Here is a 14,846-nt window from a genome sequence, read left to right as displayed (position 1 = left end):
AATGACTACTTAAGTATTTTCTACAAAGTAGAACAGGAGAACTCACTGCAGAATACCTGATAGCCCAGGGGCTTAGGGTACTCTCCTGGGAGGTGGGTAATCTGGGTACAAATCCCTATTCTTAATCAGGCAGAGTGGAGACTTGAACCTGGGTCTTCTACTTTCTGGGTGAGTTCTGTAATTACTGGGCTGTAGGGCATATCAGGGGACACCATTCCCTGTTCAGCTGTGTTTGGTTCTTGTGGGGCCTAATCCAGTAGGCAGCTTCTAAGAGCATCTACCTGATCAGGCCCCCAGGCAAGCGAGGCAGGGGGACTATCTAGTTTGAGAATCCTGCCAGGGGTTAGTACCAAGCTTCTCAGTGGTGTCAGGATTCAGGTAGTGTTGTGCACATGCACAGGCAGAAATTTAGCCAAGCAGAGGGCTTCACTGGCGTAAATGCGGGTGCTTAGAGAATATATGTGCCTACAGGATTAGCGGGAGCTGAGTGGGGCGATCTGAGGATCTGAAGTTTAGATTTATGTGCTTAAAGTGGTAGGTAATCACCTAAATCCGTTAGTGGATCTAGCCCGTATTCTCGCAGAAAGAGAAAGTTGTACAAGTACCAAGAGGTGGAATGGCAAAAGGGGGCTGCTGGGAATGGGGGTGGGGCAAATGATGATTTTCTTTTTGAAGAATACAGCTCTTTTTTCTCTCACCCCCCTGTTCAACCTCTGTGCTAGATAATAACTATATAGTAAAGCTGCTAAATCTCTACATGACATATATGCAGCATTGTAAATTGGCACAAGGCTTTTCTCTGCATATCGAATAGTCCAGTTCTTGATACCTAAATGCTGTGGTGCATCTATAGTACAGATGACTGTGAGTTTAAATATTCATATAAATAAGAGAATGATGAGACTAGTACTTGCTGGATAATTTATGAGCTGGCAAGCAGGCAATAGCTTATGATCATCCCTGAGAGGGTATGAAGTGCTTTCTGCCAAAACGAACAGTCCTTAAGACATTTCTTAACCTGTCTCAGCTAGGCTTTTCCTCTCAGGCTTATTAGCAAAGACTGCCTGTCAACTCTGTATCCAGTTTAAAAAGCAAACAGAGGGTAGTGAATAATTTTCCTAGAAGAATCTGAAATACATTTGGACTGTGTAATGTCAGGCACAGAAAAGGCAAGGGAACTCCTTTCAGGAGTACTCCTGTTATTGGCCTATTCAAATAGAGCCACTGGCCAAGAGTTTCAAAAGGGACTAGTGGTGTGGAGTGCCTCAGTGTTTGCATGCCCTCTTTGAGGCACCTTTTGGGACCTGCTTTCAGAGGATGGGTGCTCAGCACTTTCTTTAAGCTCTGCTCTCTTTGAGGTGGCTGAAGTTGGATACCCAAATACAGAGCCAGTCATGTCACAGGCCAGCTGGCCCCCGGTGATTGAAATAGGTCCAGCACCCCTGTGCCAGAGCAGGTGCTCCCAACTAAGCCAACTGAGGGGATGCTGAGGGTACTGGGCTATAAAGGGTCAGAGGGAGTTCAGTGAGGGCAGAGCTGGAAAGGGAACTGTAGAGTGGAGCTGTTCGGAGACAGGGTCTCCTTTAGTGGTTCCCTGAAGAAGAGAGCTGGAGCTGGGTACAACACGGCTGAAAGATTTGTTTTTCCTTCAGGAGAAGGCAGGCCAGGCATTGCCTAGCATCTTTTCCCACTGCCCAGAGAGCAGGAAGGGACAGTACCTCAGGGAGGAGGGGCTGTGAGCAGCTTAAGACTGGGTGGAAGATTTGTTGTTGTGTTTGCTTTTTGGAGCTTTGTGTTAATAATGACACCAGACTTCAGAAAGGGCTGTGATTGGATGAGCAAGACTGTGAAGTTTTGTTTAAAGACTCTGGAAGAAGGGGAAAATTCTGCAGAGCATAGCAAAGGACTCTCTGGCCACAAGGGGGTGCTGGTGTGGCAGCCATTGTGTTGGAAGTCACTTCAGAAAAACATGGCCATTGAACAAGTGCTACTTGCCCACACAGCTGAAGGTTTGACTCATTAGTTTCAAGATCAGTCCAACTGTGCTATTACTGTTAGTGGTCTGGGTTTGGTCTAAACAATACATTGGCTGGATCCCTTAATACAATCATTCACTGCTAACATTTGTGGTGAGTTTGCAAATGACCAGAAGGCATGGGTAAAAGTGGAAAAGTGTGAGAACTGACATTGCAACAGTTATTTCTAGAAGCATGTTTTATGTCATTACTTAAAAAAGCCCCCAACCCTTCATTCAGCCTAGTCACACTTGTTTCTTTCCTGTTTTCCTGAAATGACAGCTTTCTACATTACCACTCGCTGCATGGAATTACGAGCTCAGCCTATTGCTGGCACTCTGGCCACAAAGCTTCCTGCGATGCTCCCCTCATGAAATGTGAAGGGATTATGATGGTCTGTGGTACACACCATTGGATGACAGGGGCACTGCTATTGTGGATGTGTGCCATGCATCCTTAGGCCTGGTCTACACTGGGGGGGGGGGGGGGGGAATCGCTCGAAGATAGGCAACTTCAGCTACGAGAATAGCGTAGCTGAAGTCAACGTATCTTAGATCGACTTAGAATCACTTACTTCACGTCCTCGCGGCGCAGGATCGACGGCGGCTGCTCCCCCGTCGACTCCGCTTCCGCCTCTCGCCGTGGTGGAGTTCCGGAGTCGATGGCAGAGCGATTGGGGATCGATCGATCACTACCCGCTGATCCGGCAGGTAGTGTAGACATGGTTACAGCACTGCAGCATTTGTAAAGAGACTTTGGGCCTCATTCTGATCTCACACCAGTTTTTACACTGGTGCCACTGATCTGGACAGAATTCCTTCCTCTTTACCCACTTGACAGATCAGAATCTGTCCTGCTGTCCAGTCACTTAAGCTATGTAGATAAAGATGTTACAAAAGAGAGTGACCTTCCTAGTATGTTTTCCTGATCTAGTCTGAATTTAAATGAAAAAGAGCTGTGGGATGATCAGAAAGTGAAGCTGAGGAGAAACTGACTCGGAAGCTCAATTGTTTTGAGTTGGGTAAAATGCAAAAAGTAAACAGAGCAAATGGTGGAAAGTAAATCAGATTTTTAAAATGTGTCTAATAAGGCAAGTGCGGAACTGGTTATTCAGCACTAAATTTATGCTATTTAAAAAATAATAGTCTATTTAATCAATTCACTGACTAAGTGATTATCATGGAGCAGATTCTGATATCCTTACTTATGCGGAATAGTACCTTATGCCTCAAATGCTCCCATTGACTTCAGTAAGACTACCCAGGGAATAGGATCCTACTCAGTGTGAGGAAGGGTATTAGAATCTGTTATCCTCCGAACAAGGAAACCATGGACAGTAGCAGTGCAAGCTTGATCATGTTGCCCTACTAATGTGCCTTAACTTTCATCACTGTGGATGAGGGAATATTTCAGTCTCTATGCGCATTGACTGAGCCTCTTTGCAAACAATAGTATGCCAATTGTGAGGGGAATACTTTTTCATGAGGGCCCTGATCCCAAGTCCATTGAAGTCCCTGGGAGTCTTTCCATTAACTTCCCTGGACTTTGGATCAGGCCCTAGGAACTGGTTTGAAACCGTTTCATCATTCTAAAAATATATTGTTTTTAAGGCTGACAGTATCCCATTCACTTTTTCTGAACTCATTTTTTCTCTTCAGTGTTCCTGTGATTACTTTCCTTTGACCCTTTCTCTCGTTAGCAGCATGCTTTGCCTGTCTAATTTCTCCTGAGATTATATCAGCAGGGATGATCAGCAGCTGAGCTCCTTTTATTAATGCTGACGCAGGCAGGCTGACAGACGAAAGAGCTCTTCAGAAGCTCACAGGGGTCAGCCTTTAAAAAGAGCAAGAGACTAGCTGGCAGGTAGCAAGAATTGGTTGCTTTTGATTAGTATCTTTTGTTGCTTTGAACCAGGAATGACGCAGGGGAAACTTCCATGTGTTATGCTTCCCTTGATTTGCCCAGAGGAGTCTTGCTGGCTACTGGCTGGTCAACAACCTGTTCACACACACACTGCATTATGCAAACATCTGACACCTTTTCATGTCAGCCTGAATTATTTCATTCTTCCTCCCTTCTGAGATGGTACATTTCCTCAGGAGTAACCTCTGTGCTTTAACCTGCTAGGCCTGCTCTAAGAGAAAACTCCATGTATTCCAGCATTGCAATTAATCTGTGAAAAGTGATGTAGCCACTGAGGGGAGGACAAGTGAACTGTAGTGGCATCTCCTGCAGCCTCTCTCCATGGGAGGATTATGCGCTGGATGCTCGAATCTTGTCAAGATGTACTCTACACTCAGAAGAGTGAATCTGTGAGCAGTAGGTGGCATTGTTAAACGCTGGTTGCTGTCGACTGGACATCTGTGATGAGGCTGGCTGGAGAGGAAGAAATACATGATGGACAAAAGATATGACCTTCAAGACTGGAGTAGGGGGAAAAGAGTGCCTGCGAGTAACATAGCTGCCTACTGACCAGTGTGTACAGAATATACTATTAGTTGTCCAGGAGGGGGGCAAAATGTTTGTGAATTCAGGTCTTGCTCAGTCTTAACCCACTTCTGCACCTTCCCTTGCTATACCAGTAGCTGGTGGCCTCAGGAAAAAATATAATTACTGTCAGAGGAGAAGCATTTCAGACAGGGCTGTTTTCTTGTTCTGGTGGCACATTTACCAGTCAACTGGGCAGACAGAAAATTCCCAGAAGAGGACGGAGTCCACACAGGCTCTGAATATTTCCCACCCCAAACCACAAACAAACAGTAAAAGGAGATGACAACCCCCCTCTCCTCCACCCTCAGAGCTTGATGCTTTTAAAGCACTGAATTACGCACCAACCACTTTGTACCATATGGACTCTCCTCAAGGAATGATTCTGATTTAAAATCCACAGACTTGACTCTTGTTCTCCTTTGGCAGAATCCATATTATAGCATTGCCAGCTCTTGTTATTTTTTGGAATGACATATTTTTTCCTTCAGTAAAGTTGAGAGTGGGGCTGGCACACCAACCTTGCTAAACTCTAATCTTCAACATTTATACATTTGTAGACATCTAGATCTATACTAGCATTGCCAGAAGTAAGCAGCCAGTTCTCAGTGGATTTTTCATGGAAATGAGATTCCAGATGTCCGACAGACCCACTATAATGACTTACTCTTCCTCTATTTCCTGCCTTTCTCTTCAAGTTAAATTGTCACACTGAGGAATACTTTCACCTAAAAACATAAAATCATTATTGAGGAGTTTCTTTCATTCCCAGCTCCTAGAGTCAGCTGAATACAAAAGAAGCTCCACTATCATTTAAAAAAAAAGTCAGTTTCTAGCTCTCATGGGTGTGGATAAAAGCTTGAAAATATGACCTGATTTACTCTACAGGCTAAGAAACTAGAAGGCAAAGAAAAATACCCAAAATGTATTATTAAAAAAACCCCCAATGCCCCAGTATAATGACTTACTCTTCCTCTATTTCCTGCATTGCTCTTAAAGAGAACTTGTCACACTGAGGAATACTTTCACGTAAAAACATCAAATCATTTTTACTTTCATGTATTTTCATTGTCTACCCTGGCCCCAACCTTTTTCCAACTTACAAAAAATCCTGATTTTTTAGGCCACTCATGTTTTTTGGGGGAGGTGACTTGTGTTGTCCTGTTTGGAAGAGTTCAGCAGTCCTAGGCCTTGTGCTGGTTCCTCTGGACTGGAGTGACTTTCATCCAAAGGGAACGGACATAATGTAAAGTCAAATGCAGAAAGGCTACAGCCAATCAGTACTTCTCAGCCTCGGTGTGGAAGTCCATATGGACTCCCCAGTGAAGGGCCTGGTGATGCGTTGTCTGTGCTACTTCTGACTTCATCTAACTAGATGAGAGTCACCATTTAAAATGTTTCATTGTGGAATCTCTTTGTGCACAAAAGAAGGGGAATGAGTTTGGCAGACCATAGTTCAACTTAAGTAAAGTACGTTAGTGATGAGGGAAATGATTCCTCCATTGGGTGCTGTAAAATTAACTGCCAGAAAGGGTCCCTTTTAAAAAAGCCTTTTGTCCTGTTAAATTCTCACTTAAATCTGCAAAAGAATGTGTGGTGGGACAAGAGCAGGATGAGACTTCTGTTAATGTTAATTGTACAGCTGGTAGACATTTCTGTGCCTCCTTAGGGGAGATAAAAACATTACTACCCACTACTGTTCATTGCCCTGTTAAATTTGACTAGCTGGTATTCATTTTCCATTAGCCTGAGTAAAATAAATTCTACAAGGACAGAAGCTAAAACAAGTTCCACAACATACATTCAGTATCAGGTTGTTTGGTATAGCACTAGAAATCTGCAGCAAAAATTTCCCCTCAGTTACAATCCCACTGAAGTCAATGAGCAGACACTGAATGTCCTTAGTGTGTAATTAACCAGTTTTTTCCTACCACTAGATGTCATTCTTGTCATATGAAATAATCCTCACACAGAAGTTAATTTTTGGGAGCTCAGCTTATTTTGGAGTCCCCTCTCCAGATGGATGTTTAAAATCCAGCTCCCTTAGCTTTTTTTCCCCAGTGACTGTCATTTCCTGATTAATGAAAGATGTTGCACAGTAGGCGAGCACACTTCTTACGTTTAAAGTAAGGTGAGGAAAGGTTGAATTTACTTTAAATTACAGGGACCTTTCCCTGCTAGCAAAATAAAGACAATGCTCTTTCAGTTAAGGGGATTCTCCTACTGAGCTCTAAAGTTGTATACCATTGAACAGCATGAAAAGAAGGGCGATTTTATGGTTAAGTCACTGGATTTGGACTCAGGAGATCTGGTTTCATTTCCTGTTTCTGCCTGTGTGATCTTTACCAAGTCACTTCTCTTAGGTCTTGTCTTCACTACCGCAATAAGTCGACCTAAGTTACACAACGTGAATAACATCACTGAAGTCGACGTAGCTTAGGTCGACTTATCCCGGTGTCTTCACTGCGCTGCGTCGACGGGAGATGCTCTCTGGTTGACTTACCTTTCTCTTTTCGGGGAGCTGGAGTACCGGAGTCGACAGGAGAGTGCTCTGTCATTGACTTAGCGGATCTTCACCAGACCCGCTAAATCGACACCTGCTGCATCGATTGCAGCAGCATCGATCTCCCGGTAGTGAAAACAAGCCCTCAGTTGTAATAATAACACTTCCTTTCCTTATCTTGGCTGGGATCTTTGGGAACTATTATTAATAGTGACACTTCTTTACCTGTGAGGATAAATCCATTAATGGTTGTGATGTACTCAGATGCCATGTAACAAGAGGCTAAATCCTCACCCCCAATGGAAGAACTCTCCAGAAGCTCCCACTGAAAATCAGTCCAGTTTTATTTAGGTGTCCAAAGTTAGCCTCATAAGTTGGAAAAATGTTGGCCAGGGTAGACAATGAAAACACATGAAAGTAAAATGATTTTATGTTTTTACGTGAAAGTATTCCTCAGTGTGACAAGTTCTCTTTAAGAGCAATGCAGGAAATAGAGGAAGAGTAAGTCATTATAGTGGGGCCTGTCAGACATTTGCAATCTCATCTCCATGAAAAATCCACTGAGAACTGGCTGCTTACTTCTGGCAATGCTAGTATATGCCTATAAATTTTGAAGATTAGAGTTTAGCAAGGTTGGTGTGCCAGCCCCACTCTCAACTTTACTGAAGGAAAAAATAAGTAATTCCAAAAAATATCTGAGATTGCAGCTCTGGACCTCAGTCCTATACTCTGATGTATGTGGATGAACCCTTATGCTCATGCAGAACCTCACTGGAGTCCATGGAGATCCTTAAGGGCTCAGGTGTCCACCTCTATGGATCAGATTGCACAATCAGGGCCAGAATATATATTTATTTTAACAAGCAATTGGGAGATATTGGGAGAAATTCTTCACTAAACTAGGGTTACCATATTTCAAGTTCCCAAATAGAGGACACTGCCAGGGGGGAGGGGGAATTGGAGGGAGGAGGGGAAGGGTGGTAGAGTTTCTACGGTACAGTTTCTTTCTACTTTGAATATCTGACATTTATAAATAACAAGTGTAATGGCATCAAAAATGAAAGTAAATCAAATTTAAATGTACCTTTTTACATGCACTCAGTCCTTTCCTACTGTGCTTCTTCCCATTGTGCCTATTTCTCTGTTGACTTATCTTTCTCAGCGGTGGTTGATTGCTCATCAAGTAGCCACGAAGGTCTTTGCAAGGTGTGAGCCTGAAGTTGTGCTGTACAAGCAGGATTCCTTTCAGCAACTCAACAGTCAATACCATGCCGCTCCTACTTCTGCGCGGCTACTGGCAGCGGCGCTGGTTTCAGATCTGGGCATCCAGACTGCAGCTGCTGCTCTCCAGCTGCCCAGCTCTGGAGGCAGAAGTAAAGATGGCAAACCAGTCAACATGCACACTGCTAGTAGGGCATGCTGGGAACTGGAGTTCTATCAGAATCAATGTTGGAAAAAGGACGAGCAAGGAAAAATCTCAGATATTTGTTCATATTTCAAAAATCCATCCGGCCGGAGATCGGACGACCAGAAAAGAGGTCATGTCTGGGAAAACCCATATGTATTATAACTCTAAACCAAACTGACTTAGCAGGGAATTCCTGATTTAAGGCCCTTCCCCTGACATAGCGCATCTGAAATACAGTAAGATCAGCTGTTTGAATTTTCTATTTTTAACAGAGAAAATACCTGCCCCACCGGCACATAACACCTGACGGTACAAACTTCCATCCTCTGGCCAGCCAATGTAACATTTCACTCCATGTATTGATTTTGGGTATTTCTGGTATATGCTACACCAGGTAAGGAGATGGGGATAGTTTTTCCTATGTAATCCTAACCAGCTTTTTACAATAACCATGAACATTTACTAGCTCTTACACAAATTCTACTGACCCACACCTTATCATGCAGATGAAACAAACGAATGATATTTTACTTGTTTGTCCCAAAAAAAGTACTTGCCCTAGAAGGGTAGGGTGAGTACATTTAGCAAGGCTGAAAACTCACTATATTGTTACCCTCTTAGTTCTTATGTTGTTATTGTGGAAGAAAAGGAAACAAATATGTTTTGTTAAAGCTGCTACATACAATGAATGGAGAAGACAGATCACAGTAGGGAGCCTATTGATAGAAAATAGCCTTGTTCAATCTTGCAAATACAGAGTTCTGACTGACTTCAGTGGGACATTTGCAGGAGTAAGGACTGAAAGAAATTTGTGGATGATACTAAACTAGGAGGAGTGGTAGATACGCTGGAGGGCAGGGATAGGATACAGAGGGACCTAGACAAATTGGAGGATTGGGCCAAAAGAAATCTGATGGGGTTCAATAAGGATAAGTGCAGGGCACTTAGGACGGAAGAACCCAATGCACCGCTACAGACTAGGGACCGAATGGCTCGGCAGCAGTTCTGCGGAAAAGGACCTAGGGGTGACAGTGGACGAGAAGCTGGATATGAGTCAGCAGTGTGCCCTTGTTGCCAAGAAGGCCAATGACATTTTGGGATGTATAAGTAGGGGCATTGCCAGCAGATCGAGGGACGTGATCGTTCCCCTCTATTCGACATTGATGAGGCCTCATCTGGAGTACTGTGTCCAGTTTTGGGCCCCACACTACAAGAAGGATGTGGATAAATTGGAGAGAGTCCAGCGAAGGGCAACAAAAATGATTAGGGGATTGGAACACATGACTTATGAGGAGAGGCTGAGGGAACTGGGATTGTTTAGTCTGCAGAAGAGAAGAATGAGGGGGGATTTGATAGCTGCTTTCAACTACCTGAGAGGTAGTTCCAGAGAGGATGGTTCTAGACTATTCTCAGTGGTAGAAGAGGACAGGACAAGGAGTAATGGTCTCAAGTTGCAGGGGGGGAGGTTTAGGTTGGATATTAGGAAAAACTTTTTCACGACGAGGGTGGTGAAACACTGGAATGCGTTACCTCGGGAGGTGGTAGAATCTCCTTCCTTAGAAGTTTTTAAGGTCAGGCTTGACAAAGCCCTGGCTGGGATGATTTAATTGGGGATTGGTCCTGCTTTGAGCAGGGGGTTGGACTAGATGACCTCCTGAGGTCCCTTCCAACCCTGATATTCTATGATTAACACTATCCTACATGCTCTTAGTTATATCAAGGATGATAGGTTGAGGCTTTCAAAGCCAATTATAGGGGATCTAGCCTTATTGTCCCTATTAATTTCACTGGAATGGCTAAATCCCCAAGTTGATTTTGAAAAATCTCAGTCCTAAAACTCATCATTAAGCAAACACCATGATTTGATACAAACTTTGATACAAACACAAACTGTTTGTAAATCCTTCAAAAATCCCCATGATCATCTAGGATCCTATTTTGTTGCCCCTGCATTGAGAAGAAATTTCCCATGGTTATTGCAGCACAAGCTACAAAACTCATGATGAGAATATTCTCTGCATACCACTCCTCTGAGAGAAGATGGAATCTTGTGCGCCCAAGGTGCTTGTTGACATTTGCAACACAAAGAGGAAACAAATCAAATCTAAATGGTTCACTGAAGTACTTAATGCTGTAATTAGAGTAGTTGCTCAAAGGAAACAAAATATTAAAATCCAACAGTTTCATAAACTTAAGGGAAAGGTCATTCTGTTGTTTGGAAACCCCTCATAGGGTGGCAGCAAACTGGTGGGGCTCCAACTAGAAAACAAATTGCAGCTGCCCTACGCTACAAGTGGCCTGCATCTCAGTTGGTGAGAAGAAGTAAAATGGTCCAGCCCAACATGAACTGTACAGTGTTTTCTTTTAGGGGGTGCATTCTCCCCCATGCGAAAATATCCCACAGAATGGCATGGAAAATCAGGGCATTTCCTTATGTCTCTTTTAATGGGCAGGGTTACAGGTTTTATCTCCAGTGGAAGAGGCTGGGTGTTCCAATCCCAAAGTCACAGAGCTTGTGGTGGGGAGGATCTTATCCCTTGCCTCCCTGCTGCCCAACATACAGGCCCTCCCCCCACCCCGCACCCTTGCATGTTGTGGCACCTGCACAGCACAGCTTGTACATAAGAACAGCCATATTGGGTCAGACCAAAGGTCCATCTAGCCCAGTGTCCTGTCTTCCGACAGTGGCCAATGCCAGGTACCTCAGAGGAATGAACAGAACAGGTAATCATCAAGTGATCCATCCCCTGTTGCCCATTCCCAGCTTCTGGCAAACAGAATGGCTAATAGCCATTGATGGACCTATCCTCCATGAACGTATCTAGTTCTTTTTTGAACCCTGTTATATAGTCTTGGCCTTCACAACATCCTCTGGCAAGGAGTTCCACAGATTGACTGTGCGTTGTGTGAAAAAATATTTCCTTTTGTTTGTTTTAAATCTGCGGCCTATTAATGTCATTTGGTAACCCCTAGTTCTTGTGTTATGAGAAGGAGTAAATAATACTTCCTTGTTTACTTTGTCCACACCAGTCATGATTTTATAGACCTCTATCAGGTTGCCCCTTAGTTGTCTCTTTTCCAAGCTGAAAATTCCCAGTCTTACTAGTCTCTCCTTATATGGCAGCTGTTCCATACCCCTAATAATTTTTTTCCCTTTTCTGAGCCTTTTCCAATTCCAATATATCTTTTTTGAGATGGGGCAACCACATCTGCATGCAGTATTCAAGATGTGTGCGTACCCTGGCTTTATATAGAGGCAATATGATATTTTCTGTCTTATTAGCTATCCCTTTCTTATTGATTCCCAACATTCTGTTAGCTTTTTTGAATGCACTTTTTTGAGTGTATTTAGATTTTCAAGCTGTGCATCAAGGGGAGCCCTTGGACTGCAGCTGCCCTGGAGCCTCCCTGGGATGGAAAGATTGATATTAACAAGCGTGTAAGTGCAGATTGACTACCAATATTTTGTGTTTGTGCAGTGCCTAGAACATGGGCTCCTCGTCCATGACTAGGATTCTTAAGCACTACAGTAATACAGATAAATAACAACAACAATACTGTAACTTATGCAGACTTCCCCTGAGGGGAAGAGAATCCTGCTGTGACGCATGGCCAGAAAGGGCTAAACATCCTGCAAAATAAATGACTCAAACTCAACCCTTAAAGACATGTGGGGAGATAATGTTTGTGTTTTTGTGTATTTACATATATCTGAGTAGAGTCAACAATTAATCAACAGTCCCTGTCTATGCTGTATTCTGTTAATTCAGAGGTCAAAAGAACATCTTAGCATTTAAATGAATTGTAAACACGGGATATCTCTGTATTCATCTCTCTTTGAAACATATAGCAAATCACCAGTGAATGGTGGAGGAACTGGTGATTGTCTTACGTTAATTTGTATAGCTAAGTATCGGCGATGGACCCACTTCAAAGACACCCTAATTATTGTTCCCCGAGGGACTCCAGCTTGTCAAAGAAGAGTTGAAATTGTATAAAAGATCCTTGGGTCCTGATCGTTTTAATCTCAGATCTGCTTAAGCTTCATCAGGGGAAGTTTGAGTCGCAAGACTGAGGTCCCAGTTAAGTTGGTACACCGTGGATATGATATTGGATATTGGACTACAACCTGTGAACTAAATTTTCAAGGAACTCTTTGCAACTACAAAGCTCACCATCTCTGCTATATATCTGAACCTCAAGAACTGAACTCACATCTGTATGTATATTGATCTTTTAACCATCCTCTCTCCCTTTCCTTTTTTAATAAATTTTAGTTTAATTAATAAAAAGTGGCTGTAGCGTGTATTTGGGTATGATCTGGAACATTCATGAACCTGGGAGGTAATGTGTCCGATCCTTTGGGATTGGTAGAACTTTTTTTTTTATATGTATGATGAAATGAGATTTTCAAAAATCTTCATCATATTTGACTTGGGTACCTGAATGGAGGCCTGAGGCTGGTTACTTTAAGGGAACTGTGTTGTTGATTTCTGGGCAACCCGTGAGGTACTAAAGAAACTGTTCTATGCTGGCTTGGTAAATCTAAGTATTAAAATATCCACCAGCTTTGGGGATTGTCTGCCCCATTCTTTGCAGTTCACCCTAATTGAGTGACCTCAGCTGGCCCCCATTGGGACCCTGGTCACACCTGTAAAGCCTAGATCTCCTCTCTTCTCCCACCCCATTACCTCCAAATACTGAACTCTGTGGCATCCTAGCAGAAGGACTTCTACAGGGCCAGGCAGGTGCACATGCTATGAAGATGGCACTTGCACACCGTGCACAGAGGGCCCTCTGCACCTGGATCCCCAAGCCATAATCTTGATCATCCTAAACAGAAGGGAGGAACTGCCACTGAAAATTACACTGAAGTTTAAAATTTTTCACATTGATTCATCTCTGGGTCTGTTTTAAAATGACCGTGTCATGTCCAATAAGAGGATACAAATGTGCTGTGCATCGATACCAGCCAACATTTTCAGAGTCAGGTATCTACAGCCAGAGTTAAGCAGCTGAAACAGTTGATTTTACCCAGTTGCTTAATTTGAAGTGAATGGGAAGCATAAGCGCTCAGCACGTCAGAAAAACAGACCCCTTTTAGTTGGAGCCTAGGTTTAGGTAGCTGATTTGGAACATTTTGGTCTGTTTGTACAGAGTAACTTGATACAAAATCACTGGGGGTAAAAGGGGTGTTATGGGATGGTTGATACTTCCAATGCAAGTTACTGACTCCCTAATAGAAAAGGAGGACTTGTGGCACCTTAGAGACTAACAAATTTATCTGAGCATAAGCTTTCGTGAGCTACAGCTCACTTCATCGGATCAAATACATTGGTTAGTCTCTAAGGTGCCACAAGTCCTCCTTTTCTTTTTGCGAATACAGACTAACACGGCTGCTACTCTGAAACCTGACTCCCTAATGTATTAGATCCTGATCATGATTCAATAAAATATGTCATGGCTACAGCATACCAAGAGGGACAATGGGCAGAGGGTACTTTCAATGTTTTAATCTTATCAGTCCCCTGAACAAGTACTTTCTGAAAGTTTACTGTACTACACTGTTCAGTTATCAGTATGTCAGCATGACTCTGTATTGCACTGAGCTCAATACTATGTCTCATTGTCTTCCTTGCTAAGGGGCAAGGAGGTCAGCTATGAGTTATATAAGGAGAAAAGCAACACACTCAGTAAATACATTCTTCCAAGTCTCAGAGTTTCTGAGGCAATTAAATTCATGCACAATAATGTAAGTAATTCATGGAAGTTTATGTGAGTGAAAATTTATACTGTTGCTGTAACAAATGTGCCTGGAATGTACCACACAAGAGTTATATATATCATTGAACTATAAGCAATACTTTAGAGCAATACAGAATACTTACAGTGCATTCAAATTCAGTGGCTCAGCTGGGCTGGGCCAAAACAGGGCACAGCTTTCAGTAGTCTAGCTAAAAGCATTATGTTTTTGTTATTTTGCAGGCCAATGCCTTTCAGGTATGTATTCTTATTCAGTCTGTTTATTTATAGGACTACTCAAAACTGAGTACATATTTTGCTGTAGGTTAAATACAAGACTAAAAAGAACTATCCTGCCCACAGTGCCTCAGAAATAAACCCAGCTCAGCTGAAGATTCAGCATTTCTCTCTTGGGCTTTCAGTTGCTCAGATGTGTGCTCATTTGCTGGTGTATTCCCTGGGGGGGAGAGGGGGAACTAATCAATAATAAGGTCTTACCTAGAGCTCTTTTCATCAGTAACTTAGCACGATGGTGGTATACATGTGGAAATGGTCATGTCTGTCAGAGACGTGGATGCAACACAAATAAGCTTCAAGCAGACAGGGCTTCTTGCATGTATGCAGCTGATTTAACCAGTAAACTGAAAAAGTTTGAGTCAGCTTCACTACTTAAAAACAAAGGCACATACAG

This window comes from Natator depressus, chromosome 3 (genome assembly GCF_965152275.1).
Source record: "Natator depressus isolate rNatDep1 chromosome 3, rNatDep2.hap1, whole genome shotgun sequence".
In the NCBI taxonomy this organism is placed as follows: domain Eukaryota; kingdom Metazoa; phylum Chordata; order Testudines; family Cheloniidae; genus Natator; species Natator depressus.
Note: the sequence above shows the minus strand (reverse complement) of the source record.